At 48.2% G+C, this 13,926-nt stretch overlaps 1 protein-coding gene across 5 annotated transcripts in view; it reads right to left on the bottom strand.

Annotated features, from left to right (window-relative positions):
• The window catches only part of PRR5L (proline rich 5 like), a 150,762-nt gene that overhangs the window by 63,356 nt on the left and 73,480 nt on the right, over positions 1-13,926 (bottom strand). The window contains exon 1 of one of the 5 annotated variants that reach the window (XM_077777469.1): positions 11,034-11,256. The exons of 2 other annotated variants lie outside the window; for them this stretch is intronic. The gene's annotated coding sequence lies outside the window, so the exon portion shown is untranslated. Of the gene's footprint in view, positions 1-11,006; positions 11,257-13,926 lie in introns of those variants that run through there. 2 more of the 5 variants (XM_077777468.1, XM_077777470.1) reach the window with 2 other exon arrangements.

The following is a 13,926-nucleotide window of genomic DNA, read 5'->3' as shown; positions in this document are numbered from 1 at the left end:
CTTCCTTCATTTCCTCCAACACTACCAGTTCTTCCCTGCCCCAGGACCTTTGCACGTACCACGACCTCTGCATGAAATACTTCCCATCCACTTCTCCAGGCTCGAACCCACAGACCTTTTGTCACCCATCTTGCACTTGCTCACAGAGCTCCCTTTCCCCTCACTCCTGAGTAGGCCCTGTGACCCCTCACCCTTTTGTTGTCTTGTCATCCAATAAATGACTACAGAATTAGTTCTTGTTATTTTCGTGAGATCCATAAAGTCAGGGACTATGTCTACCTTGCTCTCAGGTGCTTAGTACAGTGCAGGAATTCTGCAGACACTTGATGACTGAGCAAATGAATCAGCCACCTGAGAGGCACTAGCGGGAGGCACGGGAACCATGTGCGTGTGTCAGCTGAGAATTCCAGCCCCCAAAACTACATAAAGCTTTTGCATATGAAAATATCCTGGTACTGAAATCTGACAAGCCTGGGTTGGAATCCAGCCTCTACAGTTTATTAGCTGGGTGACCTGAGTAAATGACTCAAAGTCTCCTTATCTACAAATGAGTGGGGAGTGCATCTCCACGAGATAATCTAGAGCACAGCCTGGCCCACCGAAGGGGCCCCCAAAATCACAGCTAGTGTTAATATTTTCATAACACACAAAACCCCCACAGTTTCGAAGAGGTGACAGATGACTAGGGTGTGAGGCAAAGCCTCCTCTCATGTGGCTGGGAGGAGACCAGCTTGGGGCAGCCGCTGTGGATGGGCACTGGGCAGGATCTGCCGCAGTGACAAAGGCTGTGCTCTCTGGCCTAGCAGCTCTCCTTCCAGAAATTTTTTTCTAGGCACGTCAAGTGACTTGCACAACCAGGGTTTTTACTACAGCCTCCTTTACAACAGCGACAGGTTGGAAATATCTTAAATGCCCAGCGACAGAGGACCGGCTACGTGAACTTGAACCTCTCGCACTCTGGAAGCCGGCGCGGCTCTAAGAGAGAAGGGAAGGCTCTGTGTACTGACTGGCGTGCCCTCCCTTCCGAAGGAGAGTGTGCTAAACAGAGAACTGTGTGCAGTATGCTACAGTCTAGGTAAAACAGATGGAAGAGAGCATTTACCTATCTCGTGTACTGCACAGAGTATCTCTGGAAGGGACAAACCGGACTCTGAGAACACCCGTTTCCCCCAAGGAAAAGAGCTGGGTGACAGGGACACAGTACGGAGGCTTTTCTCTATAAACCTGTTTGTGCCTTTGAATTCTGAAACATGAACACGTACGACGTATTCAGGGAAATAAGTAAAAACAGCAATGATGCCTTCCCCCAGCCCCTCAAAAGAAAGACCAAAAAAAAAAAAAAAAAAGGTTATTGATTTGTTCAAAGTCCCTCAGCTGCTTGGAAGAAATGAGGAGTCGAACTTGGCTTCTGATCCCAAATGCAGTGCTCTTATCAATTATAGTTCATTCATTCATTCGACATAAATTTATTTCATTTTTTAATTTACCATCTTAATGATTTTTTAACATTTATTTTTGAGAGAGAGAGAGAGAGAGCACGCGCGTGCAAGCAGGGGAGGGACAGAGAGAGAGAGAGACAGAGGACCTGAGGATGAGTAACTCCTGACTGAGCCACCCAGGCGCCCCCACAAATTTCTTTCTTTAACACGCATCCTATCACAGGAGCTGCCTCGTATACACAGGGCCACATAGACCAGAAAAACAAACCTGGGGGAAAAGCAAACGAAAGGAAGACTGATTTCTTTCCTCTTCTGCACGAGGCACCACACGCTGGCCATACTTTGTGGAACATCACAGAGAGTGGGCAGGACCTGCCGGGCTCAAGGAGGCAGTCCTACTCAATCCAGCCTGGCTTTTGCCACCTCAGGGCACAAGTTCAGTTCTGCCAGATCCGAATTTTCCAAGAGATGCCGAGAATCCAGATGTTTAAAATACGAAATCATGTGATTTAGACGCGTTAGCAAACGAACTCACCAAGGCGGCTAGCACTTTAGGGGCCTGACATGTAGGTTTGGGACCTTTATTTTCTCCATCACAACTGTGACCCCCAACCTTCCCACACCCTTTCCGCAGGGCCTGAATCAGGGGTAACATAAGCCTCCACAAACCAGCCACTGTGGGCGTGGGCGCACAAGCGGTCTTCCTGAGGTTTGCTGGCTTATCTGTTGATTAAGAGTCTGGCCTGGGGAACCTGGGCGGCTCAGTCGATTGAGCTCAGGTCATGATCTTGCGGTCATGAGTTCAAGCCCCACGTCAGGCTCACTGCTGTCAGCCCGTCAGCACAGAGCCCGTTTCCGATCCTCTGCCCCTCCCCCCACCCCTCCTCTTCCACTTATGCTCTCTCTCTCAAAAATAAAAAAATAAATTGAACATTAAAGAAAAATAAAGAGACCCTACCATCACTGCCCTACAGAACCATCACCTGTAAGAGATGTGGGAGCAAATGACCTTGACACAGCACAGACCCAGAACTGGCCTCTTCCGGTGTTTCAGCCCCCACCTATCACGTCATCTAGTTGGCCAGCCTCTTACCAAATCAGCTATCACTCAGTCCTACCCTGTCCACACTGGAGCTGCAAGTACCCCTCCATAGTCTAGACATAGCCACACGCACTCCTCAAACAGGGCCAGCCAGCAGCAGGCGAGGCATTTCTAGAAGGAACACACAGCAAACAGAAGACACCACACCAGCCCAGGAAAGTAGATCTGAGCCCCACACATAGCACCCCAGCTCACCAGATGGCAACCAAGTCAGAAGGGTATTCAAGAATGCAAATCACCTACCATGACTATTTTATCATGTTTATTACTGAAAAGAATATACTACTGGGGAGCCTGGATGGCTCAGTTGGTTGAGCGTCCAACTCTTGATTTTGCTTCAGGTCACAATCTCACGGTTTGTGGTCCTGTGTCAGGCTCTATGCTGACAAGTGTGGAGCCTGCTTGGGCTTCTCTCTCTCTCTCCCTCTCTCTGCCCCTCCTCTGCTCATGCACTCTCTCTCTCTTTCTCAAAATAAATAAATAAAAAAAGGAATATACTACTTTCCATCAAGGGCGGGCCAGGATGGTCAGGATGTTGGCAACCCTCTATCTGCAGCCAGTATCTCAGTTCATCTCCACTCGAAACTAACAAGGTAGGTTTAATTCTTCCCATTTCACAGATGAAGAAACTGAAGCACAGGGGCTCACTTGTCCAAATTCAGAAGATTAGTAAGAGGGACCAAGAGTCAGATCCTACCTGATTCCGGGGTCCGAGCTCCTAAACTGTCTGTTTTAAACAACACTCACATCTGCCACACATGGAGATCAGAGGTGACCACCACCCATGGCTTCCCATCATGCACGTCACCCATCACCAACAGCTTCTCACCCGGCCCAGGCATCAGGAACTCTCACAGAAAAGAGCCTTCGTTTCTCAGGCTCTTACCAGCGTGTGAGGTCATCGTGCTTGTTTACTTGTTCACTGACCAGCCCCACTGGTATGTAAGTTCCTCAAAGTCCAAGACCTGGCCTGTCTTGCTCCCTGCTGTGTCTCACTGCAAGCACAGTGCTGGGTACATACAAGGTAAAAATCTCTGGGGGGGCGCCTGGGGGGGGCGCAGTTGGTTGAGCCTCCAAGTCTGGATTTCAGCTCAGGTCATGATCTCAGGGTTCGTGGGATCAAGCCCCACAACGGACGCTGTACTGACAGCTGGGAGCCTGCTTGGTATTCTCTCTGTCCCTCACTCTCTCAAAATACATAAATTTAAAAAAAAAAAAAAAAGCCCACAGCTCTGAATGATGGAATGACACGTGGGCTTCCAGGACACCAGACAGAGCAGTCTTCCCATTTCTTCCTTCCCAGATGACCAAACTGGAGTCCACCTAAGTATCACTGTCCGCAGGAATGTGGACCTTGGCCACACGGGCCAGGAATCCTGGGTCTGTGTGCCAGTCAGTGGAGCCTACAGACAGGTGCCCTGCTGCATAGCACAGAGCGTTTGTTTTGATTAAGGACCAAACTTCACAACTCTTAGGACACAGAAGCCAGCTGAGGAACAGACACTCCCACAAGCAAGAAAATGTTAAGGGTCAAGTTTGGACTATGGAAAAGACTCCACAGGAAGAATGAGACCATTTTCTCAGCGCTCACACCGGACACCAATGCAGAAACAAGAATCTTGAGAATCTGAACTTAGGTAACAGTACATATTAGCACAAACAGGATGCAAGCTCAAGCCTTTATCTTTGCTTAGCGGTTCTCTTAATGCCCACAGGGCTCAAAGCACTGACGATGCAGATGCAGTTAGCAGTAATTATTTCATCAGATCATCACCACCAGCCTGGCCTGCAAACCACTGTATAATCACCAGAAAAATCCCCTCTTCTGGCACAACTCAAGCAAACTGTGGGGAATAGCCACAGAAGATCTTAGTTACTCATCTCTAAGCCTTACTTTAAGCATCGAGTTTCTTGGAGTGCAAATTGTTAGGGTGTGGTCCATAAATGCCATCCGGAGTGATTCCACAGGGCCTACCAGATGATACAGCGAGAAGTCTAGACGCAAGCAGTGGCTGAGACTGACCATTATGTGAGCAATCACATTTCTGACACGTACCCTCTAAAACCCTGGTGGGTGACACAGCGGTCAGAAGCTACCGTCTGGCAGACCAGGGCTCTCCGTGTGGGGGAGCGTGCTCCAGATGAACTTGTGCTATTTGTTCCAAATGAGCTTCACCCTCCCATGGATGAAATGCTTTTTCATAAGAAAACAGGATCAAGGGAAATGGCTCTTCCTGTCACATAGCCAGGTGTAAAGAGCACTGACTAGAGACTCAGAAAACTGAAGAGGCTCTCAGCATCTGATCACTTCACGGAGATCATGAGGTCAGTTCAAGTTCATTCAACAACCAAACATTAGGAGGTCTGATGTGTGTCATATCTGAGAAGAGGAAGCATAGAGGGTAAAGAATAAAATAACGTGCTTCTGTAGGTCTCATCAGAAACACTCAGAAGTTAACGTTATAAATGCAAGCTGACGACTATGAGTGAAGACTGGCTGTCGAGACAAGATTGAGGCAGAAAGGTTAGATCACCTTCTCCAGTTTACGAAGCAATGCTAATAAGCAGTCAACTGAAAAATACAGGCTCTCCATTTTCTTGTTACTGTAAAGAACATGGACATTGAAGCCTAGAAAGGAAATCTGGGAAAGGAAACACAAGCTTCCATAGGTGAGCACTTCCAAAGCTGGCGTATCCTGTTTCATTTGTGACAGACAAGGACAGGAGTGAAAAAAAATCACATTTCAACAAATATTTCATGAGCGCCTACTACACCAAACCCAAAGACAAGCCAGGGATAGTCTTACCAATAATAAAGAAACAAAAAGAGAGAGAATAAGAAGTTGGTCTCGATTCAAGAGAAAGACAGGAAGGCCTGAAGCCAGCAAGGTAAACTCAATTCTAAGGGGGCCAAGGCAGAGAAGGCCACCACGTTAGAGAAGCCAGTCGTTTTTCTTTTTTGTAAAGCTGGAAACCTGAGTCTAGATGTCAAGTCTCCCAATTTTTAAACTTTAACCAGCAGTGGATCAATCCCATTATTTTGTAGGTAGGAAAACTGATGCCCAGAGCAACTGAGCGACTTGCCCACAGTCATACAGCTTTGCACGCGGCAGAGGGGAGATCAGAGTCCAGATCTCAGTTCCTTGACCTGCACTGTCTCCAGGACACCAGGTAGGATCAATGCGTGGGCTTGTTCATCAGCTCCCTCCCTGCAAAGTTGACACTGACACCTTTCGAGGTGTCTTGAAAGGAATCGATTGACCTGCTGGTCAAGAACTTTTGTTTTTAATTTTCTCAGAACACCACAAAAGATCACCCTGTTTCCCCACTGATTTTGCCTCCAGATACTTTACAGCGAAAGGGGCCATACGCCCCCATAGCGGTGGACTCCGGCAGCTGGAACACTGGGCTGAATTCCCCAAAATGACGGCGCGGTTGACGTGACCTCCCCCAAAGACGTCTGAGGAATGACGGTGAGCCAGTTCCAAGGGAGCGTTCGGAATTAAACACCAAGCGTGAATGGGTTTCCAGGGAGGATTCAGGCAGCTGAGGTCACGAGCAGGTTGTGACAGGGTGTGAGACAGCTTAGTTCAGAAAAATGCACACACACCCCAGCGCTTGCTGGACTCCGGCCCCCCGTCTTCGGGAAAAAGACAAAAACAAATGCTTCTTTCAAGTGCCCTCCTGGGCTCAGCTCAGGCTGACATATATACACTCTAGCTCCTGAACGAGGGAGCCCAAAGCGGTCCCATCCTCCTAGTACTTGCTAAGAACCTAACTGCAGTCACAGATGCCTTCAACAAGACACAGAACTCAGCCTGCACCCAAGGGAACCAGCCAAGCTGGAGAAAGTTCTGTGACAGGTAAGGAGACGCGGGACACCAGAGATGTCGCTGGCATTTGGCAACGAGCTAAGGCGAAACCAGAACACTGATGAATGCATTCAAAACATCACCTATTTATACCCCAAAACCGAGAGGGAAAGAGAATGAAAGCCTAGAGGGGTAAATTCATGCTCTTAGGTAACGTATGATTATACGCAAAATCAATTGTACAAATATGCATGATAGGTTATTTAGATGTTGACCCTGTCTTGCCACAGGCCAGGGTCAAAAGAGGGAGAGATCTTTTGGTGAGTTCTACCACTCACTGAAGCCCTCGGGGGTACAGTTCGTCTTTAAGCACACCAGGGCTCACAAGAGGAAAAGGCAAGTAAGGCCCTATTTCTTAGGGTCATGCCCTCAAGGTCACAGCCTCAATGCCTACCTAGTCCCAGCCCCAAAGCGCACACCCCACACACTCTGACAAAGAATAACTCATATTTTCTATTCAAAGCTCAAGCACAGAGTAAAGGCGGCTGATTTGCATCAAAGGTCTATCCGTTCCCTACAGAGATAAAGGAGCAAGCCAGACCCCATCCTTCACATAGGTGTCCATAGCTTCTTTTTATTTAAAAAAAAAAATTATGTCTTTTTTTATACTTGAGAGAGAGAGAGAGAGAGAGAGAGAGAGAATGAGCATGGGAGGGGCAGAAAGACTGAGACAGAATCTGAAACAGGCTCCAGGCTCCAAGCTGTCGGCACAGAACCTGATGCGGGGCTCGAACTCACAAATCGTGAGACCGTGACCTAAGCAGAAGTCGGACCTGAGCCACCCAGGCGCCCCTAAATTTCTGACAAAGAACTCACTTCACTGGCTTGCTTTCCAGAGGCTGACAGAGCTGGATGATTCTGGCTGTCAGTCTGCCTCTCAATGAAGCAGGTATATAATAACATCATTCATTATCCTGCTGCAGAAATGTATTATTTTTTAAAGGTGGGGTGGAAGAGAACGCCGTCTCCACACTTAAAGAATATTTTTTAAAAAGCCTCCAAAACCCCAGAATATGTTAGAACTAGAACTATCATGGATTAAAAAAAAAAGTCAGCTTAAATTTAATAGACCGTTTAAATTCCTGGTTGATGGTAATTAGACAGCAAGCAGTATTTCTTTAAACGCTGAGAGACAGAACTTAATCCAATTTAGGTAATCACTAACCTTTGCTGGTTTTTTCCTCCCTCTCTCTCCTCTAAATGGAATCCAAGGATTGATCTACAAAGACCATAAACTGGCAAAGCATAAGAAAAGAATATTTAAGGCAGATTGAGTGACTATTAGCACAAAGGGCCAAGTCCAATTAAAATGGAAACAGGTCGTACAAGCTCCCTAATTTACACTGCCTCCTAGCTAGGGCTCCTCACCGGGCAGCATCATAGCAAAAGGTGTGCTGAGGGAGGTGGGAATCCTCCCTCTGGGGACCTCGTGTGGTATGTCAGTTTCCAGGTCTTGCTTTACAGTGTGACAGCCATCCGCTGCCAGACCAATGCTACTAATTCTCTCTATTCAAAGTATCTGCAGGGCCTCTCTCCTTCTTCCATGGAATAACTACTGTCGGAATGATCCAGACTGTCCCTTCAGTTCCTCCACTGGTCACCCACCACCTAACCCCTCATTTTAGAGCCTCCATACTGCTCTTGTATCCACTTCTGATCCAGAAACTTCCATGTGAACTGCCAGGACTTTCTTGAGTACTTGGCAGCCTGGATTCGTCACAGAAGGCCTTCAAGGATAAATCACAAAACCTGCTGCAGAGGACAAGTGGCTTCAGTTAATGGCTGTGTCACATCAGGAAAGTAATTAACCTCTCTGAGCCTCTGTTTTCGCATCTTAACATAGAGAAAAGAATATTCACCTGCTTATGTTGCTGGGAGGCTCAAATGGCATTACCGTGGTTGTACTCGGCTCATAATAGTTGCCCAGTACATAAGTTGGCTTGTTTGTTTTAACTGAAGAAGTTTGCAAGTAAACCTTGGATCCCCAGTCAGTGACAAAATGTTAATTAACTCAAGTTCACCTCTGATGTCTCATCACTGCTTTGTATCATTTACACCCTCAACCTCCTTCTTGGTTCCAAAGTGGAATCTTCCCTTGGAAAACCTTGCTTTCTGCTTATCAGGATATCACTCTCTCTGTTCTCAAATTCCTAACACACAAAATCCACCAACTATTGTATTCTCAAACTTCAGCAATTGAGATATTCACACGACAAAGATACTTTCAGTCAGCATTACTTTTAACACGTGCATATAGAGAGGCAGTTCTAGAGAACAAACTTTAAATGGCAAACATTAAACACAGCAGGGGTCTTTGAGGGGCCCACATTCTATTTCTCTAATCAATTCTGTATTGGTCTAGCTCTGCAAAAACAAGTAAAAGGAAAAAGTGAATTCAGTTCAATCTGCAATTCAAGAAAGATTTCAGCATACTTGATCCTGTACAAGGGCACTACAGAAGGAGTGACCACAGGAAATAATTAGGATAGAGAAATAATTAAGAAACCCACAAAGCCCTAACAATTCAATTTTCCACAGATAAATGGTTTAATTGTTGCACACACACTGTCAGTGAACACGCTGAAGTTATGACACTTGGGTCCGGACTACCAGCCTGAAATTGTCAATAGCAGTGTAACAGTCTTCAAAATACATGATCAGGATTCTTTTTTCTTCAATACTTGAGCCATTCTGTGATATATGCAATGCAGAGAAAAAATAAGAAAGAAGCCACCAAGTTATTCAACCTTATATAAGATGATCTAATTAACAACTGAGGAACTGAAGGGAAAGACATCTCGAATACTGGCTGCCACTATAGGCCTGGAGTGGCAGACCCAGAACCCATCCTAAGCTCCACCCCTGCATGTGTGTGACTTTGAACAAACTGCCCAAGTTCTCTAATCTTTGGTAGGCTCATCATTATAGTCATGGAGATATAATAGTACCTACCTCATCACTATTTGGGTGCAGATTATATACCATTATTAATGTCTTTAGGGCCAAGTTTAAGACATAATAAGAATTCAAGAGGTGTTTGTCCCCTTCCTCCTTTCTTTAAAAAAAAAAAAAAAAGGAACATTTGTGTAATGTTCAAATAACAGCCATTATTGAAATCTCACCCACTGAAATAAATATATATGTGTGAACCTCTGGATGGGAACGAAATGAGTTCTTGCTAAAGAAACAGGGTAGCCTGAATTCACCCCCAGAGAAATAAACCAGTTAGACTAGCTCATTTCTAACGCCTTTCTTTTTTTACACTATTCATGGTTCTGGATGTTAGAAGCATCAATAAAACCCCAAAAGGGCAATGGCTAGGGTTGGAAACACTAAAGATGATTTTGTGGATTGGTCAAGCATTGTTTCCTTTGTCTGCTAGATTCCTACAGAAAAGACTCTGAACAGCACCCTTAGTGGGTTAGGAGGGTGCCCCACTGCAACCAGAGAAAACGACCAGCCAGGTTCCACGAAGAGGGCGGCCCCACCGCCCCTTTCTCAGTCGTACAGAGAACCTCACCAGAGGCTAAATTTAAAGCGGGGCTACATTAGCTTCTGCAAGCTCCATTTCCCCTCCTGACCCCCTTGCTGCTTCATGGTGTCAAGAACAGCCTTCCACCAGAGAGCAATTTTCCAGAGCGCAGCCCCGGGACATTCTGCAGCGTGTAGGCCCAGGAAATGTCACAACAGCAAGCCACGGTGGTCAGGATCACCAAAGGGAAATCAAAAAGGCAGTATTCGAGGCTTGATCGGCGAGCACCCTTTGAGGGGAAGCGGGGCAGTGTGGACTGTCGGCGTCCGTGACTGCTCTGCGCCTTCCCAAGGGCCATTTGAATTTGCACGCATCGTGCGGGCGACGGGTCCGGAACCCGGTTCCAGGAGGGATGCCCGGAGACGCCCGCCCAGAGCGTTTTCCATGCGGGGCTCCGGAGCAAACGCGCCTCTGAGCTGCCGCGCGCGAGCCTCCCGCCTTGCGCGGCGCATCGCAGTAATTGAAACCTTACACACCGCAGGGCTGCAGCGGCGTCTATAAATACTCACCGCCTTACTGCTGACACACAAAACGCGGGCTCCCGGCACTGCGGAGGAAGAGGCGGCTGCATGTGACCGAGGGCAGGGGCTGGCTGCAACCAGGGAAAAACCCTGCTGCCAACCAGGGAGGCACCCCAAACCGATTCCTGAAGCACAGCCTGATCCGACCCGGGGCGCCCGGGAACAGGGGCAGAGGGCGGCGAGGGAGGGTCGCGGCCCCGAGGGCCCGGGCTGCAGAGCGCCCCCCTGCGCGCAGTGGGCACCCCGCGTGCGCACAGTAGGCGCGCAGNCCCTCCCTCCCCAGCCTGCTTCTGCAAAAGGGGGACCGCAGGGAAAGATGGGCTGTTTCGGGGCTCTCAAGCGCCCGCGCTCCAGCCCCCGCGCTGAGCCGGGGCAGCTCTTTAGATTTGCCCCCTCGCGTCGCGGGAGAACGAGAGAGGCAAACAAGCNCCCCCCGGCCCCCCGCCAGTCTGTGACCGGAGTCCACGGCGACTGCGTTCTCAATCCTGTGCGGTCGCTGAGCCGACAACTCCAGCCCCTCCCGGGGACTTCCCCACTCACCCCCTTGGGGTCCCGGGGCTGAATCACCTCGAGTCGCACACACCCGCAGCTCGCCTCTGCGCGCCCAGGACAAAGTTTCCGGTGTTCCCGAGAAAGTTTTCTCACCAGAGGGCAACGAGGGACTTGGATGGCTCTCCCGCCGCGCTCTGCCCAGCTCTCCCTCCTCCCTCCCTGCGCAGCGCGGGCCTCCGCGGGGTCCGGTCCGGCCTCCGGTTCCCCAGCGCGGGTCCACAAACGCCGCGGCCGCGGAGCTCCCCGAGCCGGGCGGGTGACACGTTTCCCTCCTCTCTCCACTCAAGGCCGCCTCCTCCCCCTACTTCGTCTTCTCCTCCTCCTCCTCCTCCTCCTCCCACTTTTCCTGTCCTGTGCTCATCGCTTTAGTTTTTCTCCTGCGGCCCCCACCCCACCTCACCCCACCTCACCCCTCCTCAACCCCTCCCACTCCTCCCCTGCCGCGACTCGCACTCTGCTGGGGAGGGGAGCGAGGGGGAGGGGGCGCCTGCACTTTCATCCAGATCAACAATTTCAGGAAATCCAACTCTTAACTTGAAAAGCAAGGGAGGATGCAACAGGTCAAGGGAGCTCCCACAAGACGACACCCCCCCCCCACAACCAAGGGATCTCCGCCGCGGCCCCCCACCCTGGGAAACTTTACCCAGAAGCCAAGGGGTGATTCTAAGGCTCACTAGAGTCCCAGAGACCAGGGACTTTTGTTGTTGTTTCAAGGAACAGTCCCCAGGCCGATTCCAGGAACAGTTGTTTTAACTGTATTAATGAAAATATAATTCCGGTGAAGTCTCCCTCAGATTTGCAAAACCCTTTTAAAGCTCCCAAATTCTCCCTCCAGCTGCAGGTTTAGAGAGTTGGAGGGTCCCTCAGAGTTTGAAACAACAGAAAGCCAGCCAAACTCAAAATTAAAAACCACTAAAATTATTTTCAAAAAAAAATTTTTTTTTTTTTTGCAGGTGGCAAGAATTTGAGGCAGCTGTTTTCAGGACTCACTGGCTTGTATAATTTCACCCTATGGTTGAGCAGGAAATACTTTTAAAATGCTGCCCGCTCAAACATCACACTTAGGCTTAGAAACCACAGTGACATTTGCTGAAGAAAAGATGCATGTGTCTTTTTATGTCAAAACTGAGAAAAAAAATAAGTGTTTGTTTTGGTCACTGTGACCTTTAAAAACTTATGATTCAGGAAGGGTTGCTGATCAGGGTGTGCCCAGGGGAAGGGGGTTGACGAAGCCCCCTGAGCCTCACTTGTCCAATATTAAAGTATTCTCAATACAAGCCCCAGGGTGATGAAATCTCAGCCCAGAAAGCACACGCAAGGGAAGGACCAGGCTCCAGGCACGTGCCTGGGAAAGAAAAGCTTGAGGGGCAGTGACTTGGGACACCTTCAGGGCTGCTGTGCTGAGGTCTTAATAACAGAAGCCTAGAGCCAGAAGGTCAAAGTTTGTATCCTACCTCCTGCTGTAATTAGGGGCAGGATATTATGCCAAGTTACCTAGATGTGCTATGCCTCAGTTTACTCCTATGAAAACGAGGAGGAAAGTAGTAGTGATCACAGGGTTGTTATGAGATGTAATAAATTCATATGGAGAAAGCACTTAGAATCTCTGCTTGGATTCAATAGATATTGAACCATTATTATTACGGTATTATCCCGCAGGTCAGGGAAGTGAAGAGGGAGCGATTTCTACCCGGCTGCAGGAAGACCTAGTTGGGAGTGTTCGTTCTACGTCTCTAACTCCCTCATCCCCGTCAAGTCCTTGTTCAGTGAGGCCCATCCTATTCTACGTCAAACTGTAACTCACCTGGTCCTCCCTCCCAGCCCCCTCGTTGGATTCTACTTTTTTCTTTTGTCCACTGCATCTATCACCTTGCAACATATTACAGAATTTACTTTTTAAAGAAAATTTCTCTCTCCTCCACCACCTACTTCCAGGCCATAACGTCAGATCTCCAAGAACATGGATTTATTCTGTTCACCGATACCGCCCAAGATCCTAGAACCATGCCGGGCACACAGAAGGCACCCGGTAAATAGTGTATGAATGAATCCATGAATGGATTCAGTAAGCAAATTGATGTTGTGCTGATAAGATGGGTTGGGCACTGTGCAATAAGAAAAAAAAAACCATAATCACTAGGCCTATCCTAGGATAAGAAACTGCCTCTGGAAGAAGTGTGCTCCCTAGTAAAGAGAAGTACCCACAGTGTAGGCAATGCCAGCTTGGTGGGGATGCCATGAAAGTATTCAGGGGCACCTGGGTGGCTTAGTCGGTTAAGCGTCCGACTTTCGCTTAGGTCATGATCTCGCGGTTCGTGGGTTCGGGCCCCGCGTCGGGCTCTGTGCTGACTGCCAGCTCAGAGCCTGGAGCCTGTTTCAGTCTGTGACTCCCTCTCTCTCTGACCCTCCCCTGCTCACGCTGTCTCTCTCTCTCTCTCTCCTAGAAATAAATAAAACATTTAAAAAAAAAAGAAGAAAGTATTCAAAGACTGGAAGGGAGGTTTAAAGAGGTTAAAAAGTCTTTTCTAAACTTAAGAGTTGCTAATTTTGTAACCTGAATTTTCTTAAAATGAGAAATAGCCAACACTGGTGTAGATCAGAGCCTCTGTCTAATAACGCTTACTACCACCAATATGTTTTACTTGTTACCACCCACATTTTTACCAAAACTTCAACTAAATGCCAATGGGACATTGCCTTTTCTTTTTAAAAAAATATTCTGTAAACATTTACTTTTTTTTGAGAGAGAGAGAGAGAACAAGAGCAAGAGAATCCCAAGCAGGCTCCACACTGTCAGTGCAGAGCCCAATGTGGGGCTCGAACTCACAGACTGTGAAACATGACCTGAGCTGAAATCAAGAGCCAGACGCTCAACCGATTGAGCCAGCCAGGTGCTCCTGGAACATTG

This window comes from Crocuta crocuta, unplaced genomic scaffold (genome assembly GCF_008692635.1).
Source record: "Crocuta crocuta isolate KB4526 unplaced genomic scaffold, BGI_CrCroc_1.0 scaffold384, whole genome shotgun sequence".
Taxonomy (NCBI): Eukaryota; Metazoa; Chordata; class Mammalia; order Carnivora; family Hyaenidae; genus Crocuta; species Crocuta crocuta.
Note: the sequence above shows the minus strand (reverse complement) of the source record. Positions and strands in the feature narration are given on the sequence as shown.